Source organism: Oncorhynchus tshawytscha, linkage group LG01, assembly GCF_018296145.1.
Source record: "Oncorhynchus tshawytscha isolate Ot180627B linkage group LG01, Otsh_v2.0, whole genome shotgun sequence".
NCBI classification, from domain to species: domain Eukaryota; kingdom Metazoa; phylum Chordata; class Actinopteri; order Salmoniformes; family Salmonidae; genus Oncorhynchus; species Oncorhynchus tshawytscha.
Window position 1 is genome coordinate 74,285,187 of NC_056429.1, and position 22,337 is coordinate 74,307,523.

At 41.5% G+C, this 22,337-nt stretch overlaps 1 protein-coding gene across 1 annotated transcript in view; it reads left to right on the forward strand.

Annotated features, from left to right (window-relative positions):
- Nucleotides 1-22,337, forward strand: part of LOC121847430 (zinc finger matrin-type protein 4-like) — a 150,558-nt gene that overhangs the window by 127,721 nt on the left and 500 nt on the right. The window lies entirely within an intron of this gene.

A 22,337-nucleotide genomic window follows, 5' to 3' on the forward strand; every position in this document is an offset into this window, starting at 1 on the left:
GATAGGGACAGATACAGACAAGGAAGAATCGAGATAGAGAGACAGTAGAGAGAAAAGGGAAGGGGGTAAGAGTGGAATAGAGAGATGGAGATAGACAGAGACAGAGAGAGGCAGGGAAAATGAAAGAGGCAGGGAGAGAGAGAGAGAGTGAGGCAGAGAGAGAGAGAGAGAGAGAGAAAGAGGCAGGAGAGTGCGAGAGTATATGTGTTTCTAGGTGGATTGCTGCCAAGGTAATCTGAATAATGTAACTCAAGGACACTTCTTCATTGCCTGAGGCTCAGAACTCTACCTCTCTGATGGCACTATACTGGTTTATCTATTTAACCTCTATCAAGCCCTCTTTATCTCTGTGAAATGAATTTCCTTTCATTTTAACGAAGGGTGGCCAGCAGAAATAGGCGGGATGGGCTGAGGGAAACTGAAGGTTGGGATGTGGAACTGGAGACAAGTGGGAGTGAAGTTGCTGAGCGGGGGATAGAATGACGGTACATTGTTGTATTCTGTTGTTGTTTTCCTTTGTTGTTGTCTCTTTTCTCTTTTGTTCTTTTTGTCGGTTGTTCCGGCATTGGGTGGGTGGTGATTTTGGTTGGGTTGAAGTGGGCAGTGGAGGGGGGGGAGAAGGGGTGTTTTGGGGGTGGGGAGTGGAGGGGAAGGTTTTTGCGGGAGGGACTGTGGGGGGGGGTCTTGGATGGTTGAGGGGCAGCTCTCGTATGGGGGGATCTTGTATGGTTGATTGCCTGGTGTTTGGGAGCTTGGGGTGGTAGCCGAGAGGTCGCTGGTTCGGGTTTCTGATTCGACTGTGTGGGGGATCTATCCTTGTGCACTTGGGCGGGACGCTAGACCCTGGTTGCTCCTGTGGGTCACTCTGGATGGGAGTGTCTGCTGGATGACTGAATGTAATGTACATTTTGAGCGGCTTCACTGCAGGTAGATTGTATGTTTAAAGAAATAATCATAAAAAGATATACATGTATATATATATATATAGTTTGTTTGATAGGGGACTGACATATATATTAAACATTCACACAGTGGATGATCAACATTTGTGTTTTTTTACAGCATGAACTCCTTGATGTAAAATAAAAAGGTGAGACTTGGCCCAAGACAGCAAAAGCTCCAATGTTATTTCCTTACTTTAAAAGAACACGTGCAGACTGACAGACATTGTATAGGAAGGTAAAATTGTCTGAATATTTTCCAGTACTTCCATGTTACTGTAAAATATCATTCAAGCATTATAATGGTGAAGCTGCCACGCCCATTTTGGATATTACAACTCCAAAAAAGTTACAGCAAACACCAGTTTTTATCCCTTCAGACATCACGTGTGATAGAACAACGGAATATGTACTGCAATCTTTTACCACGCTGCTCAAATACATTTGGACGGTGCTCACCTCTGTTTATACAGCAAAACAAAAACAATAACAAATGCTCCTGGGGCAAGCAGTGGCGCTCTTTCACCTTTCGGGGATCCAGGCATTAATGGTATCATAACATTTCATACAACAGGAAACTGTTTTTTTTTTAATGTTTTTTTATATGATGTCTATATGTCATGAAACAACGTCACCGTGATTGAAATTTACTGAATGTTACAGAGAAGGCAACAATTGACATTTGTGACCCCGTCCAGGAAACTAGGCGTATGTTGCAAGTCACTTCATAGGAGAGCCGTTTCAACGTACTATTTTTTTCTTTCTAAATACGTTTTTTGGCAGATATTCCTTCTGGAACATGTGAACATTCATGTGCCTTAATATCAAACTTTTATGCCATTTGTAAATACAAATAAAGTTGTTTCTGTCATTTATCATGACAGAAATAGATGTTTTTGTCCATTGAGAGAATTTAAGTGCCACAGGCTACACTAAAGTACTTGCTTTGATTCTGAGATGAGCAAGAGGGATATGATGTAGTATTAGGGAATGAAGTGCCTAAATAACTGGTCAATGTAGCTTGACCTTTGCTGTGATTATAAGATGAGCAACGGGGAAAAAGGCAATACACAAGTTATGTTCTGGGTCAATTTGACCCGGTAGAGTAGGTACAGTAAACACAGAAAGATCAGTACTGTAAGTACAACAAGTTTCCCTTATCGAAATGTTGCTGAGAATGTCCTCTTTCAGACACCCTTTTCCCTGGGTTGATAAACCCAATCGTTGAAAAGTTAGAACCAAAGGTTGGATGCATGTAAAACAGTCTTAAATCCACCATCCATCGGTGATCACACGTCGTCATTAATAATTTGTCAAAACTCAGTTTTAGCACAACTTCAGTGTTGCTCAACCTCTGAGCGTAATAGGGAAATCATACATAAATCTCTGTTGTCGCACCATTTCTGTGCAGGTTGTTGCTAGGACACACTGCATAAAAGTTATATAGGCCAAGGTCAAATTGCAGGTCAGATTTACTCAGAACATCATGGATGTCAAAATGGAATTATGTTTTTCTAAATTTTTCTAAATGTATCAAATGTGTCAATAAGTCAGTCAATTGAGTCAACCCCTTTGTTATGGCAAGTTCAGGAATAATAAAGTGCTTTACAAGTTAGATAATAAGTTGCATGGACTCTGTGTAGTAATAGTGTTTAACATGATTTTTGAATGACTACTTCATCACTGTACCCCACACATACAATTATCTGTAAGGTCCATCAGTCAAATTCCAATGCTTCGCAATGAAAGGATGGATCAACAACATTGTAGTTACTCCACAATACTAACCTAAATGACAGAGTGAATAGAAGGAAGCCTGCACAGAATACAAATATCAAAAAACATGTATCCTGTTTGCGCAGACCAGCTGGCTGGTGTGTTTACAGACATATTCAATCAATCCCTATCCCAGTCTGCTGTTCCCACATGCTTCAAGAGGGCCACCATTGTTCCTGTTCCCAAGAAAGCTAAGGTAACTGAGCTAAACGACTACCGCCCCATAGCACTCACTTCCGTCATCATGAAGCGCTTTGAGAGACTAGTCAAGGACCATATCACCTCCACCCTACCTGACACTCTAGACCCACTCCAATTTGCTTAACGCCCAAATAGGTCCACAGACGATGCAATCTCAACCACACTGCACACTGCCCTAATCCATCTGGACAAGAGGAATACCTATGTGAGAATGCTGTTCATCGACTACAGCTCGGCATTTAACACCATAGTACCCTCCAAGCTCGTCATCAAGCTCGAGACCCTGGGTCTCGACCCCGCCCTGTGCAACTGGGTACTGGACTTCCTGATGGGCCGTCCCCAGGTGGTGAGGGTAGGCAACAACATCTCCACCCCGCTGATCCTCAACACTGGGGCCCCACAAGGGTGCGTTCTGAGCCCTCTCCTGTACTCCCTGTTCACCCACAACTGCGTGGCCACGCACGCCTCCAACTCAATCATCAAGTTTGCGGACGACACAACAGTGGTAGGCTTGATTACCAACAACGACGAGACGGCCTACAGGGAGGAGGTGAGGGCCCTCGGAGTGTGGTGTCAGGAAAATAACCTCACACTCAACGTCAACAAAACAAAGGAGATGATTGTGGACTTCAGGAAACAGCAGAGGGAACACCCCCTATCCACATCGATGGAACAGTAGTGGAGAGGGTAGCAAGTTTTAAGTTCCTCGGCATACACATCACAGACAAACTGAATTGGTCCACCCACACAGACAGCATCATGAGGAAGGCGCAGCAGCGCCTCTTCAACCTCAGGAGGCTGAAGAAATTCGGCTTGTCACCAAAAGCACTCACAAACTTCTACAGATGCACAATCGAGAGCATCCTGGCGGGCTGTATCACCGCCTGGTATGGCAACTGCACCGCCCACAACCGTAAGGCTCTCCAGAGGGTAGTGAGGTCTGCACAACGCATCACCGGGGGCAAACTACCTGCCCTCCAGGACACCTACACCACCCGATGTTACAGGAAGGCCATAAAGATCATCAAGGACAACAACCACCCGAGCCACTGCCTGTTCACCCCGCTATCATCCAGAAGGTGAGGTTAGTACAGGTGCATCAAAGCTGGGACAGAGAGACTGAAAAACAGCTTCTATCTCAAGGCCATCAGACTGTTAAACAGCCACCACTAACATTGAGTGGCTGCTGCCAACACACTGACTCAACTCCAGCCACTTTAATCATGGGAACTGATGGGAAATGATGTAAAATATATCACTAGCCACTTTAAACAATGCTACCTAATATAATGTTTACATACCCTACATTATTAATCTCATATGTATACGTATATACTGTACTCTATATCATCTACTGCATCTTTATGTAATACATGTATCACTAGCCACTTTAACTATGCCACTTTGTTTACATACTCATCTCATATGTATATACTGTACTCGATACCATCTACTGTATCTTGCCTATGCCGCTCTGTACCATCACTCATTCATATATCTTTATGTACATATTCTTTATCCCCTTACACTTGTGTGTATAAGACAGTAGTTTTGGAATTGTTAGTTAGATTACTTGTTGGTTATTACTGCATTGTCGGAACTAGAAGCACAAGCATTTCGCTACACTCGCATTAACATCTGCTAACCATGTGTATGTGACAAATAAAATTTGATTTGATTTGATTTGATTTGATTTTGAACAAGTCACTAAAGTAATACTGCAAAACAAAATTGTCAAAGCAATACACTTTTTGTCCTAAATACAAAGTGCTATGTTTGGGGCAAATCCAATACAACACATTACTGAGTACCACACTCTATATTTTCGAGCGCAGGGGAGCCTGCATCATGTTATGGGTATGCTTGTAATCATTAAGGACTGCAGAATTTTTCATGATTAAAAAATGTATGTAATGGAGCAAAGCACAGGCAAAATCCTAGAGGAAAACCTGGTTCAGTCTGTTTTCCACCAGACACTGGGAGATGAATTCACCTTCCAGCAGGACAATAACTTAATATACACTGGAGTTGCATACCAAGAAGACAGTGAATGATCCTGAGTGGCCGGATTACAGTTTTGACTACTTGAAAATCTATGGCAAGACCTGTGCTCCCAACTTTGTAGCAACAGTTTGGGGAAGGCCCTTTCCGTTCAAATAAAATAAAATGCAGTTTTATTGATCACATACACATGGTTACCAGATGCTATTGTGAGTGTAGTGAAATTATTATGCATCTAGAAGTGACAGTGCAGCAGTATCTAACAGGTAATATCTAACAACTCCACAACAAAACCTAATACACAAAATCTAGCAAAGGAATGAGATGAGAATATATAAGTATAAAATATATGGATGAGCGGTGACAGAGCGGCTAAGATGCAATAGATAGTAAAGAATAGATAGTGAAGGATACAGTATACAGTATATACATATGAGATGAGTAATGTGAGATATGTAAACATTCTTAAAGTGGCATTATTAAAATGACTCGTGTTCCATTTATTAAAGTGGCCAATGATATGATAATGTTTAACAATCTGATGGTCTTGAGAAGCTGTTTTTCAATCTTTCTGTCCCAGCTTTGATTCACCTGTACTGACCTTGCCTTCTGGATGGAAGCGGGATGAACAGGCAGTGGCTCGGTGGTTATTGTCCTTGATGATCTTTTGAATGAGATGTTCGACGAGCAGGTGTCCACATACATTTGGTCATGTAGTGTATACTGTCATGTAGTGTATCCGGCGCCGACAGAGATGGCCGCCTCGCTTCGCGTTCCGAGGAAACTATGCAGTTTTTTGTTTTTTTACGTGTTATTTCTTACACTAGTACCCCAGGTCATCTTAGGTTTCATTACATACAGCCGAGAAGAACTACTGAATATAAGATCAGCGTCAACTCACCATCAGTACGACCAAGAATATGTTTTTCGCGATGCGGATCCTGTGTTCTGCCTTACAACCAGTGTAACGGAGTGGATCACATGCAGCGACCAAAAAAAAAAAAAAACGACTCAGAAAAAGAGGGAAACGAAGCGGTCTTCTGGTCAGACTCCGGAGACGGGCACACCGTGCACCACTCCCTAGCATTCTTCTTGCCAATGTCCAGTCTCTTGACAACAAGGTTGATGAAATCCGAGCAAGGGTAGCATTCCAGAGGGACATCAGAGACTGTAACGTTCTCTGCTTCACGGAAACATGGCTCACTGGAGAGACGCTATCCGAAGCGGTGCAGCCAGCGGGTTTCTCCACGCATCGCGCCGACAGAAACAAACATCTTTCTGGTAAGAAGACGGGCGGGGGCGTATGCCTTATGACTAACGTGACATGGTGTGATGAAAGAAACATACAGGAACTCAAATCCTTCTGTTCACCTGATTTAGAATTCCTCACAATCAAATGTAGACCGCATTATCTACCAAGAGAATTCTCTTCGATTATAATCACAGCCGTATATATCCCCCAAGCAGACACATCGATGGCTCTGAACGAACTTTATTTAACTCTCTGCAAACTGGAAACTATTTATCCGGAGGCTGCATTCATTGTAGCTGGGGATTTTAACAAGGCTAATCTGAAAACAAGACTCCCTAAATTTTATCATCATATCGATTGCGCAACCAGGGGTGGAAAGACCCTGGATCATTGTTACTCTAACTTCCGCGACGCATATAAGGCCCTGCCCCGCCCCCCTTTCGGAAAAGCTGACCACGACTCCATTTTGTTGATCCCTGCCTACAGACGGAAACTAAAACAAGAAGCTCCCACGCTGAGGTCTGTCCAACGCTGGTCCGACCAAGCTGACTCCACACTCCAAGACTGCTTCCATCACGTGGACTGGGAGATGTTTCGTATTGCGTCAGACAACAACATTGACGAATACGCTGATACGGTGTGCGAGTTCATTAGAACGTGCGTTGAAGATGTCGTTCCCATAGCAACGATTAAAACATTCCCTAACCAGAAACCGTGGATTGATGGCAGCATTCGTGTGAAACTGAAGGCACGAACCACTGCTTTTAATCAGGGCAAGGTGTCTGGTAACATGACTGAATACAAACAGTGCAGCTATTCCCTCCGCAAGGCTATCAAACAAGCTAAGCGCCAGTACAGAGACAAAGTAGAATCTCAATTCAACGGCTCAGACACAAGAGGCATGTGGCAGGGTCTACAGTCAATCACGGACTACAGGAAGAGACCCAGCCCAGTCACGGACCAGGATGTCTTGCTCCCAGGCAGACTAAATAACTTTTTTGCCCGCTTTGAGGACAATACAGTGCCACTGACACGGCCTGCAATGGAAACATGCGGTCTCTCCTTCACTGCAGCCGAAGTGAGTAAGACATTTAAACGTGTTAACCCTCGCAAGGTTGCAGGCCCAGACGGCATCCCCAGCCGCGCCCTCAGAGCATGCGCAGACCAGCTGGCCGGTGTGTTTACGGACATATTCAATCAATCCCTATAACAGTCTGCTGTTCCCACATGCTTCAAGAGGGCCACCATTGTTCCTGTTCCCAAGAAAGCTAAGGTAACTGAGCTAAACGACTACCGCCCCGTAGCACTCACATCCGTCATCATGAAGTGCTTTGAGAGACTAGTCAAGGACCATATCACCTCCACCCTACCTGACACCCTTGACCCACTCCAATTTGCTTACCGCCCAAATAGGTCCACAGACGATGCAATCTCAACCACACTGCACACTGCCCTAACCCATCTGGACAAGAGGAATACCTATGTGAGAATGCTGTTCATCGACTACAGCTCGGCATTCAACACCATAGTACCCTCCAAGCTCGTCATCAAGCTCGAGACCCTGGGTCTCGACCCCGCCCTGTGCAACTGGGTACTGGACTTCCTGACGGGCCGCCCCCAGGTGGTGAGGGTAGGCAACAACATCTCCTCCCCGCTGATCCTCAACACTGGGGCCCCACAAGGGTGCGTTCTGAGCCCTCTCCTGTACTCCCTGTTCACCCACGACTGCGTGGCCATGCACGCTCCAACTCAATCATCAAGTTTGCGGACGACACAACAGTGGTAGGCTTGATTACCAACAACGACGAGACGGCCTACAGGGAGGAGGTGAGGGCCCTCGGAGTGTGGTGTCAGGAAAATAACCTCACACTCAATGTCAACAAAACTAAGGAGATGATTGTGGACTTCAGGAAACAGCAGAGGGAACACCCCCCATCCACATCGATGGAACAGTAGTGGAGAGGGTAGCAAGTTTTAAGTTCCTCGGCATACACATCACAGACAAACTGAATTGGTCCACTCACACAGACAGCATCGTGAGGAAGGCGCAGCAGCGCCTTTCAACCTCAGGAGGCTGAAGAAATTCGGCTTGTCACCAAAAGCACTCACAAACTTCTACAGATGCACAATCGAGAGCATCCTGGCGGGCTGTATCACCGCCTGGTATGGCAACTGCACCGCCCTCAACCGTAAGGCTCTCCAGAGGGTAGTGAGGTCTGCACAACGCATCACCGGGGCAAACTACCTGCCCTCCAGGACACCTACACCACCCGATGCTACAGGAAGGCCATAAAGATCATCAAGGACATCAACCACCCGAGCCACTGCCTGTTCACCCCGCTGTCATCCAGAAGGCGAGGTCAGTACAGGTGCATCAAAGCTGGGACCGAGAGACTGAAAAACAGCTTCTATCTCAAGGCCATCAGACTGTTAAACAGACACCACTAACATTGAGTGGCTACTGCCAACACACTGTCAATGACACTGACTCTACTCCAGCCACTTTAATCATGGGAATTGATGGGAAATGATGTAAATATATCACTAGCCACTTTAAACAATGCTACCTTATATAATGTTACTTACCCTACATTGTTCATCTCATATGCATACGTTGATACTGTACTCTATATCATCGACTGCATCCTTATGTAATACATGTATCACTAGCCACTTTAACTATGCCACTTGGTTTACATACTTATCTCATATGTATATACTGTACTCGATACCATCTACTGTATCTTATGCTGCTCTGTACCATCACTCATTCATATATCCTTATGTACATATTCTTTATCCCCTTACACTGTGTATAAGACAGTAGTTTTTTTGGAATTGTTAGTTAGATTACTTGTTCGTTATTACTGCATTGTCGGAACTAGAAGCACAAGCATTTCGCTACACTCGCATTAACATCTGCTAACCATGTGTATGTGACAAATAAAATTTGATTTGATTTTGATTTGATTTGATTTGATTTGGTATATAAATATTACCGAGAAAAATGGTCGATAAGGGACTCCAACTCTAATCCACTTACATGACCAGTCCCATCTCCCCTGGTTCGCATCAACTGAGGAATACTTCAAAAAAGCTTTCAGGAGAGCAGTGGCCTTGACCTTCAACATGTCTTTGATTCACTGAATTGTCATTCCATTTGATAATCTTATACTGAATGGCTGCATCAGAAATGCTGTATTCACTGTGGTAGTGTACAAGTACCGTAGCAGTTTAGAAAACACACACACACTCACACACAGACACACGGACACACACACACGCACACATGAGTCATAACAGATGACAAGGGCAGAGCTTCACCCTGAACCTTGTAGCCTTAAGCCACCCAGCTATCAAGCAAAGGGCTGCTGTGGAGAGTACTCTGTCTGTCTGTCTGTCTGTCTGTCTGTCTGTCTGTCTGTCTGTCTGTCTGTGTCTGTCTGTCTGTCTGTCTGTCTGTCTGTCTGTCTGTCTGTCTGTCTGTCTGTCTGTCTGTCTGTCTGTGTCTGTCTGTCTCTGTCTGTCTGTCTCTGTCTCTCTCTGTCTCTCTCTCTCTCTCTCTCTCTCTCTGTCTCTCTCTCTCTGACACACACACACACACACTGCTCCAGGACACACACATATACTTGAACGTGTCACTACTGAAAACTCATAAATGGCTGTTCCAGCCAGGTCACTCGAGATTCAAGGCGATATTCGACATTTGGCCCTCCATTGAATTTCTAAATCCCTCGAGTGAAAATGTTTGCCCACCCCTGGTATAGAGATACAGCTCTTGTCTTATTTAATTGCTTCAGGAGGACACAAACAAGCCCATGCGCACACCCATGCACGCATGCACACACACACACACACACTATTAGTACATGTGTCTACAAAGGGACTAGCTGTGAGGCATCTGCTATTGTTAGATCCCAGACTGACCTTGAGTCTGGCAGAGGCTAACTGTTTTGTTTTGGGCCAAGCTAGCTGGAACAAGTCACACAGCAAATGTCGATCATAACCATGAACTGCTGCTATTATTCATTTAATCCAAGATCTGCTTCTTTAAAGTGACTGTCCAGTTAAAATCTCACTTTTAAAAAGCAATTATTTCATAGCCAAATAATGTTGTTCACTCATCCTATACTGGGGATGTATAGGATCCCCAGTAACACTTTTTTGGTTATTACATGATTCCATATGTGTTATTTCATAGTTTTGATGTATTCACTATTATTCTACAATATAGAAAATAGTAAAAATAAAAATAAACACTTGAATGAGTAGGTGTGTCCAAACCAAAATAAGTTGCCATGTCTGAGCCAGAATTGCTCATAGTGAATTGTAAGTGACCTAAATTCACCAAGCCACCATTTGTTATGAAATGCACATGATAATTCAGGCTTTCCCAAACTCGTTCCTCGTGACCACAGTGGTGCACGTTTTGGTTTTAACCCTAGCACTACACAGTTGATTCAAATAATCAAATAATTATCAAGCTTTGATCATTTGAATCAGCTGTTTAGTTTTAAGGCAAAAAGCAAAACATGCACCCCTTGGGGTCCCAAGGACCTAGTTTGGGAAATGCTGGGATAGTTTGTGTGTGGACTGGGTAGAGTGGGTATCAAATGGATCAAAGATTGCCCTAGATCTTCAAAAGTAGTATGCAGTCTATCAATGTCAAGAAACAATGTCAACAAAAACATGATAACTTTATGGTACATGTGATGGTGCAGTCCATCCATAGCTACAAGATAACTTCTTCAAGTCCTGTGTTCTTCCCTCTCTACATAGGAAATACTGAAGCATACTGGGTATAAAAAATTCAGTCCAAATCTTAGTCGATTGTGGCATGTTTAGGCATATTTGAAATTGTGAAATTATGGCATGGGGTGGCATTTTCTTTTCATGGCAATTTCCTACTGTCCACTAAGGTCAATGCAAGTGCCTATCAAATCTAGTAGGCTCGCGACGAGCTAGGGTGTTGGGGATGGGCTTAAAGATGGGCTTAAATGGCTCTGAGGATCGTGGGTTCAATCTCAGTGCTAGGTACTTGCTTTTTCATTTTCATTTTTCTGTTTTAACCCTATCCCAAACCTTAACCATGAACTTTTTCACTCAGAATTCATACCTAAACTTAATAATTTCATATCAGCCACATACAAACAGCATGAACACTTTGCTTGTAGTATAATTCCTTCTCGCACTCTTCTCCTCTCACCTTTTCCATTCGCTTGTGGTTTAGTGCACAACACAACAGCTGTCTGTGACCAGGCCAATAAACCTTTCCAAGCCAAACCTTCATACCATAACCGTTAACTGCTACAAACAGCCTACATCGTTGTCACCATATTAGCTAACTTCATAATCAACATAGCTACTAGAACTAACATGTTAGTAAACCTACTACAATCATGCAGAAAAGTGTACAGTAAGCAGTTTAGCAGTTACACTGGCGGGCCCCGGTGGCAATAAATTAATAAAACCAGTGTTGGATAGCCTTAGCCAGCTAGCTAACATAGCATCCCTCTCTGTTTGAGCCGGTTGTTTGAGTAGGCTAAACTAGCTAGCTGCATTAGCTAGCTAAGTAAGTGAAAGTGAGAAAAAAATACAATGAAATATAGCTCTCTCTCATGTTTCTCCTTCATTTTTCAAGAAATTAATTTGCTCAAAACTGTTAAACTATTCTCTTCCTCTCTCTTTGAGTCAACTAGTCACCACATTTTCTGCACTGTAGTGGTAGTTTGCTGTAGCTTATTCTTTCAGTACTAGATTCATTTTCTGATCCTTTGATTGGGTGGACAACATGTCAGTTAATGCTGCAAGAGCTCTGATAGGTTGTAGGACGTCCTCCGGAAGTCGTCATAATTACTGTGTAAGTCTATGGAACGGGGTGAGAACCATGAGCCTCCTAGGTTTTGTAATGTCCTAGGTTTTGTAAAGTCAAAGTACCCATAAGAGAAGGGAAACTAGCTGTCCTCCGGCTACACCATGTTGCTACCACAGAGAGTGCAGTTGAGGCTACTGTAGAGCCTCATTACAAAACAGTGTGTTTTAATGAATTATTTGGTGAGGTGAATATATTTAGTATAGTTTTATCTAAAAACATTTCACTTTTAACATTTTTCTCAAATTCACTGAGCGGATGTGTAATGCTTCTCGTTGGTGGAAGGACAGGAGGAGGACCAAAACGAACTGAACACTACACAAAATAATAACGAAGAGATAACGAAACAGTTCTGCCAGGTGAACAGACACCAAACAGGAATTAAATACCTACAACCAAAATGGGGAAAACAGGCTACCTAAGTATGATTCTCAATCAGAGACAACGAACGACACCTGCCTCTGATTGAGAACCATACTAGGCCAAACACATAGAAATATAACAACATAGAAAAAGGACATGGACTACCCACCCCAACTCATGCCCTGACCAACCTAACACAAAGACATAAAAAAGGAACTACGGTCAGAACGTGACAGGATGGTCCTTCCCTTCCTCCTCTGAGGAGCCTACACTGCACTCCATAATCTACAGACGGCACCAGACGTCCCCATGCGGCATAATCATAATATCGCAACTTGCTTTGAGAAAATTACACCAAATTTGCAAAAACATTTTTTTGCACCAAAGTTCAAAATCATGAATCTGACTTAGCCCACAAGTATTGTTTTAAATTTGCTGTAGTTCCTATCCAGAAATACCTCTTTCTGTTTTGTCAAATGGAAGACTTTACACAATGCCAAACACTTAAAAAAAATATATATTTTTGGTTTTCTTTTCTGAAGCTGCCTACTGAAATTTTTATTTAAAATGCAGGTCTGACGCCCACACACACACACACACACACACACACACACACACACACACACACACACACACACACACACACACACACACTGTTTCATATTTAATGCACTACTGTCTAATCTCAGATGCCATACCATATGCGTATGTGTTTGTGCCTGCATGGGTGTGTGCGTGTGTGTTTGGGAGATACAGCAGGATACAGTAAAGTACACACAGTGCATATCCTCTGAAATATTCATTAGAAGAGGCCAGCTCTATTAAAAAAATATTTCACCATCTGAGAAGTTTCAGATCAAATCTGTTTATGTTTGTTCAGTGAACAAACAGCTAATATGCATCTGACAACAAAACTTGCATGTAACATTTGTGTGTACAATTTAGTTTTAGTCTAAAATGTTTGCCTTTTTTTTTCTTAACCCTTGTGTGTTGTTCAGGTCTGTGGGACCCTTTTTCAATGTTTACTAAACGAAAAATTATACAATTCATAATTTTTTCAACCTGAGACTCAATGGCCTTGGCACATTTTTTGTAAAAGAACACCCCCCTACACAAATATATGACATATGTGGTGTTCGGGTCCACTGGACCCGAGGGTAGTGAAAGTGTGGATAAATGTGTGTAGCCGAAAACAAGTAAAAATGAAACCAAAAAGTTTGTTGTGTGCCTTCACTCTGTCTTCCTCCTCCCTGGGCCTGCTGTTTCAACATAGCACCAATAACCTGTCTGTCTCCCTGCCTGTCTGCTTGTCTGCCTGTCTCCCGCTTTTCTCGCACTCTTTACCCTTTGTAGTGTGTGAAACTACACAATGTCTTGCGGGGACCTGCACAATGTTATTACAATACATTCCTTTGATACATCATTTCGATACATTGTAAAAGCAAATCTGTATTTTCCCACACTCTACCCCAGCCAGGTGCAAATTGGGAGAGGGACACAATAAATAAATAGCTTTGCATGTGTGGCTCCTTACCATAATCAATAAGTATGGTACAAAAAAAAATCTCTGCTCAGAGGGCCTTCAAAATAATTTTGCAGAGAGAGAAGCTAGTGTGGAAGAAGCGTCTTCCCCTGTTTTACAACCCTGGGCTCAACTAATGCCATTTAGGGGCGGCTGCCACTTCCGGCAGTACACATCGTCTAAACACGCAAAATATGGAATCAAGATCTGGGCTGCCTGTGATGCTGCTTCACCATAGGTGTGAAACTTGCACGTGTATATGGGGAAGCCAGATGGAGGAGCCCCTGAGAAGAACCAAGGGATGTGGGTTGTCTTGGAGGGAACACAGGGACTCTGTGGCCACAACATCACATGCGATAGCTTTTTTACTTCGCACAAGATGGGACAGGAGCTCCACAAGAGGAAGCTGACGATGGTAGGAACAATACGCAAAAACAAGCCAGAGCTCCCACCTCGGTTGTTGAATACACGGAAAAGGGTAATCAATTCCTCTAAGTTTGTGTTCACGGCCGACACGTCCCTAGTGTTCTACGTGCCAAAAAAAGGCAAAAATGTGGTGCACATGAATACGCTGCATAGGGATGGGAGAATCTGTGGCCAGGAACATAAAAAACACATATCATAATTGGTTGTCGCAAAAGGAGGGGTGGACAATTTAGACAAGCTGGTGACTGGCTATAGCTGCAAAATAAGAACCCTACGTTGTGTACCACTTGTGATATTCTTCAACATCTTGGACATCGCGACGTACAAAGCGTTTGTCATCTGGATGGCGTTGAACCCAGATTGGAACAGAGCGAAGCTCCAGAGGAGACGGCTCTTTCTTGGGGATCTGGGCAAGGCATTGGTAAGACCTCAAATCCAGAGGCAATATATCCCAACGACCCCAGCTTCTGCAGCCATCGTGAGGAGGATTCAGGAGGAGGATGCTGGTGCCCCATCCGCCTGACCCACAGAACCAACAACTCCAATACCAGAAGTAAATGTGAGTGATGTTGTTGCATGTGTGTGTGTGTGTGTCTGACTCTTCTACCTTGGCCTGCTGTAACTATACATATATGTGAGTGAGTGAGTGAGTGAGTGAGTAGTGAGTGAGTGAGTGAGTGAGTGAGTGAGTGAGTGAGTGAGTGAGTGAGTGAGTGAGTGAGTGAGTGAGTGAGTGAGTGAGTGAGTGAGTGAGTGAGTGAGTGAGTGAGTGAGTGAGTGAGTGAGTGAGTGAGTGAGTGAGTTTTAAACATTCATGAACAAATCAAGCATGTCATCGCTCTAGATTGCAGCCGGTAGCAACAAGAAGCAGCGCTGAAATGTGTGTGGATGCAAGAAAGACACAGTACACATGCATCAAGTGCAAGAAATACATTTGCAACACACACACAGTAAAACTCTGTCCCTCATGTGGTGTGTAGACCGGCCTCAATTTGTCATATATAATTTCCATAAAATACTGTATGTAAAATGTGTCCTTCCAATGTATTCAGTTCAAAGCAATAAACAGCAATAGTGATGAAAAACTTGTTTCATTTAAATTTGTTCAAGATAAACATGATTTATTCAACACATGTCTTGATTATAATAGATTTTTGTTTACATTTTGATACATGTGATCTAGCAGAGGTAGATGGCACATTTTGACCATGTATGCTGTCTATATTGCTTGTAATTGATATAAGTCAACATCTTAGTATTAAGTGTTTCTATGTAAATTGTTATGCTGTATTGTTTTAAGAACCCAATAATGTGGGTCCATCAGACCTGCGAACATTGGGTGAAAAACAAACACATGAACACCACACAAGGTTTAAGTCATTTACATAAACTATTTGACCTTATCCTATGTCTAGAGCCCTTTGTTGTAGTAATCAGGTCACATGACCTGGATTTGAACCTTCATTTTCCAGAAATGAGAAATAGACAACAAAAACTTGAAGCAATTATGATGATTGTGCTGGAACATAAAAAGACATATCTGACATAAAAAGAAAATGGCAGTTGTATGAAAAAGCTTTAATACAAAGAAATACAAAGAAAAAAACAACTGTTCTTTGATATTTTTTTGTACCATCATCTTTGAAATGCAAGAGAAAAGCCATAATGTATTATTCCAGCCCATGTGCAATTTAGATTTTGGATGCTAGATGGCAGCAGTGAATGAGCAAAGTTTTAGACTTATCCAATGAACCATTGCATTTCTGTTCAAAATGTTGTATCAAGACTGCCCAAATGTGCCTAATTTGTTTATTAATAACTTTTCATATTCAAAATGGTGCACTCTCCTCAAACAATAGCATGGTATTATTTCACTGTAATAGCTACTGTGAATTGGATAGTGCAGTTAGATTAACAAAAATGTAAGCTTTCTGCCAATATCCGATATGTCTATGTCCTGGGAAATGTTCTTGTTACTTACAACCTCATGCTAATCGCATTAGCCTACGTTAGCTTAATCATCCTGGGACACCGTTTCCGAAGAAGTTAAAAAAGTTAAAGAATCCAGGTTATGTGAAATGTTTAACCAAAACACAGGGCCCTACCTATGTCACATGTATGGGTTCTTGCCGACACATGACTTGCTGTATTTGAACACACTGCCTTTTCCCTTGAGGCCCATGTAATAGTCATTCTTCCCAAACCTACAAATTTAGACAGGCCAACAGAGCTAAAGGAGGACCAGCTCATCTGGCCTTTGCCTAAACTGCCCTATGACCAATCCGTTTCTGGGTATAATGACACTCCCAAACCATTGCCTTACTTCTGACACATTACTTATAAATAAAAGTTATCTTCTCCTCCTCTACTCTATCCCTTTCACTAGTGTGTTTGCAGAGCCGTTTCATGTCATCATATAGACATACAGAAAGACAGCAGGAGTGTGTCAGTGTGTCTTGCTGCAGGTCACCAGCATTTCTCACGTCAGTAGGTAGCCAATAGCCAGGAGGTGAACAGCGTTTCAATTAAGGCTCTCAGTTGAGCCGAAAATGTAATTTTTCAGACATGGACTGAATCCAAAACAGACTCTTACATAAAATGATTTTATTAGTGTGTCAATGAAGTGCCTGTGTGTGCGTGTGTGTGTGTGTGTGTGTGTGTGTGTGTGTGTGTGTGTGTGTGTGTGTGTGTGTGTGTGTGTGTGTGTGTGTGTGTGTGTGTGCGTGTGTGCGTGTGTGCGTGTGTGCGTGTGTGTGTGTGTGTGTGTGTGTGTGTGTGCGTGTGCGTGTGTACGTGCATGTGTGTGCATGGATGGTCGTAGAGAGGGAAACGAGGGATAGATATTAAGAAGAAAAAAATCTATGAAATCACAGTTTTAACGGTGACGGAGGCCCATGACTAATATATTATTATAAAAATTTACATATTGCTACATTTGTTGAAGTATTTATTAAAAAACCTTAATTGCACATGTTCACTGTGAGGGTTGTGATATTTTCTGCTGGTTCATCATTACATGTTTGGAAGTCTGCCTTTTTACAGGAGTTTAATAACTTGAACTTGAATGAGAAAGAGACAATGAAGTAGGCTGCAAACACACACACAAATACATACAAACCAACAAACACACACACACACACACACAAACATTTAAATTGAGATTTTATTGGGATCCCCATTAGCCGACACCAATGGCAACAGCTAGTCTTTCTGGGGTCCGACACATAACATAGGGTACATTACAGGCAAAAATACTTTACAATTTACGTACATTTAAAAACATTAACATAGACATTACAGACTTGCACGCATACAATACATACATTACGACATATACATATATATAACTAGGTTACGTAAGATAGGGGAGAGGTGTGGTGTTATGAGGTGTTGTTTTATTTGCTTTTTAAAGATAATTTAGCTGTTTTCTTGAGTCATTTGAGATGGGAGTTCCATGTGATCATGGCTCTATATAATACTGTGAATTCATTCTGGATTCTGGGACCTTAACAGAGACCCCTGGTGGTATGTCTGGTGGGGTAAGTATGTCTGATTATACAGTTCATTACACAGGCAATTTGTAATTTTAAACACAATAAAGTTTCTCATAAAAACAACAATTGTTGCAGTCAATTTCTCCTATCCTTTGAGCCTAGAGAGACTGTCATGCATACTGTTGACCTTAGCCCTCTGTGTACATTGAAGGCCAAGACGTGCTTCTCTGTTCTGCAGCTTTTCTAGGTTCTTCTTTGCAGCACTTGACCATATCACAGGGAAACAGTCAAGATTAGATCAAACTAGAACCTGCAGGACTTGGTTGATCTACTGTGGTGTCAAAAATACAGAGTATCTCTTTATCACAGACAGACCTCTCCCCATCTTTACAACAATTTAATCAATATGCCTTGACCATGTCAATTTAAAGTCTAAGGTGACACCAAGGAGTTTAGTCTCCTCAACTTGCTGAACAGCCACACCATTCATTTCCAATTTCAGCTGAGGTCTAGAACTTAGGGAATGATTTGTATGAAATACAAAACTTTTAGTTTGAGATATGTTCAGGACTAGTTTATTACTAGCCACCCATTCCAAAATTGCCTGCAACTCTTGCAGGGTTGCAGTGATTTCACTAGCTGTAGATTCTGACATGCATAATGATGAATCATCAGCGTACATAGAAAGACAGGCTTGTTTAATGCTAGAGGTAGATCATTAGTAAAAATTGAGAACCTTGAAGGGCCAAGAGAGCTGCTTTGCGGAATACCACACGTTTACATGTTTTACATTAGAAAAGCTTCCATTAAAGAAAACCCTCGTTGTTCATTTGGATAGGTATGTAGCTCTCAACCCATGATATGATAGATGATTTAAAACCATAACACATACGTTTTTCCAATTACAGATTAATGTCAATAATATCAACGTCTGCACTGACGTCTAACAATACAGCTCCCACAATAATCTTATTCTTATTTTTCAGCCAATCATCAGTCAATTGTTTCAGTGCAGTACATGTTTAGTACCCTTCTCTATTAGCATGTTGAAAGTCTGCTGTTAATTTGTTCACAGAGAAATAGCATTCTATCTGGACAAACCGTTATTTTCCCAAGAAGAGTCGGCAGCAAGTTGATTGGTCGGCTGTTAAAACCAGTAAAGGGCACTTCCTAAACTTGGGAAGCGGAATAATTTTATCTTCCCTCCAGGTCTGAGGACAAACACTTTTCTCCAGGCTCAGATTAAAGATATGACAAAAAGGAATGGCAATATAGTCCGCTACCATCCTCAATAGCTTTCCATTTAAAGATCCACTCTGCAGAAATCACTGATATTTCCTGATTGCTACAATTCTAATAGTTCGCCTAATTTCAGTTTATGTTATAAAACAAGCAACTATAATCCAGAGAATCATTGTATTATCTAAACCGCTGTGAAATATATTTTCCAGAACCAAAAGGAGTATTTTCAGCTGTTTAACCTCTCTAGGGTATGTGGGATGCTAGCATTTACTCAACAAATGTTCCTTTTGATCGATAAATTCTCTTTATATCCAAAAACCTCCGTTTTGTTCTTGCATTTTCTTCAATAATCCACAGGCTCAAACGCAGTCAAAACAGGCAGACAAAACAATCCTAATTGTATCCATAAAGTTCGTAGAAACATGTCAAACGATGTTTATATTCAAACCTCAGGTTGTTTTTAGCCTAAATGATCTATAATATTGCAACCGGACAATAACGTCGTCAATAGGTAAACAAGAAAGGCACTCTCTCGGGATTGCGCATGGAAAAAGCTCTGTGACACGGCAGGGTCCACTCATTCAGACTGGTCTTACTCCCTCATTTATCAGGATACAGGCCTGAAACAATTTCTAAAGACTGTTGACATCTAGTGGAAGGCATAGGAACTGCAATTTGAGTCCTAAGTCAAAGGATACTGTAATGTCATTGAATAGAAAACTACAAAACAAAAACAAAAACTACTTCCTGAATGGATTTTTCTCAGGTTTTTGCCTGCCAAATCAGTTCTGTTATTCTCACAGACACTATTGTAACAATTTTGGAAACTTTAGAGTGTTTTCTATCCAAATCTACCAGTTATATGCATATCATATCTTTTGGGCCCGAGTAGCAGGCCGTTTAATTTGGCCATGCTTTTCATCCAAAATTCCGAATGCTGGCCCCTACCCTAGAGAAGTTAAAGCCTGTGTACAAAACCAAAAGCAAAAGATGCAAAAATGAAACTTAAGAATGGGAAGCATAGAAATAGCGCACATAAAACAGATTTACCACTTCTTAGACTTGCTTTCAAATAGAATCACAGATCTATAATACACTTTTCTATGTGAATTTGGTTGGTCGCTCAAAAAATGACATATTTCAGCTTTAAGGTGGTTTCTCATTATTGATGATCTTCACAGAATTCAAAATTACAATGCTTCCATTCATTTGTAGGTGTTTTATGCGTGAAAATGATGGCTCACAGTTTCTTGTTAGCATTTCATGCCTAAGTTTGTGATGAATGAGCTTTCTGATTCAATGACAGGTGGAGTTGAATTAGTCTTTCTGTCCATCATTTCATTTAAGGAACTCAAAAGCTTTTTTCCATCATACTTTATTTATTTTAGTTTAACTTCTTGACGCTACCCCGTTAGCGGGATCATTTTCGTTAGCAACCGCTGAATAGCATAGCGCCACAGTCAAATAATATTACTAACTAATATTCATATTCATGAAATCACAAGTGAAATATTGCAAAACACAGTTTAGCCTTTTGTTATTCCACCTGTTGACTCAGATTTTGAAATTATGCTTTATAGCGAAAGCAATCCAAGCGTTTGTGTAAGTTTATCGATAGCATAGAAAAACATTATGTACACTAAGCATTACGTAGCTAGGTCACGGAAATCAGAAAAAGCAATCAAATTAATCGTTTACCTTTGATGATCTTCAGATGTTTTCACTCACGAGACTCCCAGTTACACAACAAATGTTCCTTTTGTTCCATAAAGATGATTTTATACCCAAAATACCTCCGTTTGTTTGTCGCGTTATGTTCAGAAATCCACAGGAAAGAGCGGTCACAACAACGCAGACGTATATTCTAAATAAATATCCATAATGTCCACAGAAACATGTCAAGCATTTTTTATAATCAATCCTCAGGTTGTTTTTAAAATATATATTCGATAATATATCAACCGGGTGTGTAGGTTTTTCAATAACACCAGGAGAAACAATGGCCGCTTTACTCTGTAGCGCAAAACTCACTCTGAGAGCCCCCACCTATCCACTTACGCAATGTGATCTTTCTCGCTCATTTTCCAAAATAAAAGCCTGAAACTATGTCTAAAGACTGTTGACACCTTAGGGAAGCCATGGAAAAAGGAATATGGTTGATATCCCTTTAAAAGGAGGATAGGCATGCATAGGAACAGAGAGGTTTCAAAATAAGAGGCACTTCCTGAGTGGATTTTCCTCAGGTTTTCGCCTGCAATATCAGTTCTGTTATACTCACAGACAATATTTTTACAGTTTTGGAAACTTTAGTGTGTTTTCTATCCTAATCTGACAATTATATGCATATTATAGTTTCTGGGGCTGAGAAATAGGCAGTTTCAAATGGGTACGTTTTTTTTGCCAAAAACTAAAATACTGCCCCCTACATGCTAAAGGTTAACAAAACGGTCGATTCTTGTCACATCATTTCTCAATTTAAAGCAAGTTTGCCAAGTTTGTCTTCTCTTTTAAAATAAGAATTTGTTCTTAACTGACATGCCTAGTTAAATAAAGGTAAACAAATAAAAAAATAAGAATTATACACTTTTTTAGGCCCTGCCTTTGGAACTTTAGCTTTCATTGATCTATCCACTACTGTGTGGATGCAGCTTTAGAACAATGTTCTGCAGCATTAGTAAAAATGTGATCAATAGACATGGATGATTTAGTTCCTGTAGTGTTTGTTAACACCCTGGTAGGTTGATTAATAATCGTAACAAGTTTACAGGCATTGGTTACATTGAGGATCAAATAGAATTGTTTCACATGCTTTGTACAGGTGTAGACAGGTGTAGACTTAACAGTGAAAATCTTTCTTCCCAACAATGCAGAGAGAACATTTTTTTAAATAATAAAAAAGATAATAACACAAGGAATAAATACACAAGGAATAAATACACAATGAGTAACGATAACTTGGCTATATACACGGGGTACAAGTACAGGCATCGAATTGCAGGGGTATGAGGTAATTGAGCTAGTAGATACAGTATGTACATATGGGTAGTGACTAGGCAACAAGATAGATAATATGCAGTAGCAGCAGCGTATGTGATGAGTCAAAAGAGTTAGTCGAAAGGGGGGTCAATGCTTATAGTAAAGTGACTATTTTATTTAGTAGTCTAATGGCTTGGGGTTAGAAGCTGTTCAGGGACCTGTTGGTTCCAGGCTGCATCAGTAACGCTTGCCATGCGATAGCAGAGAGAAC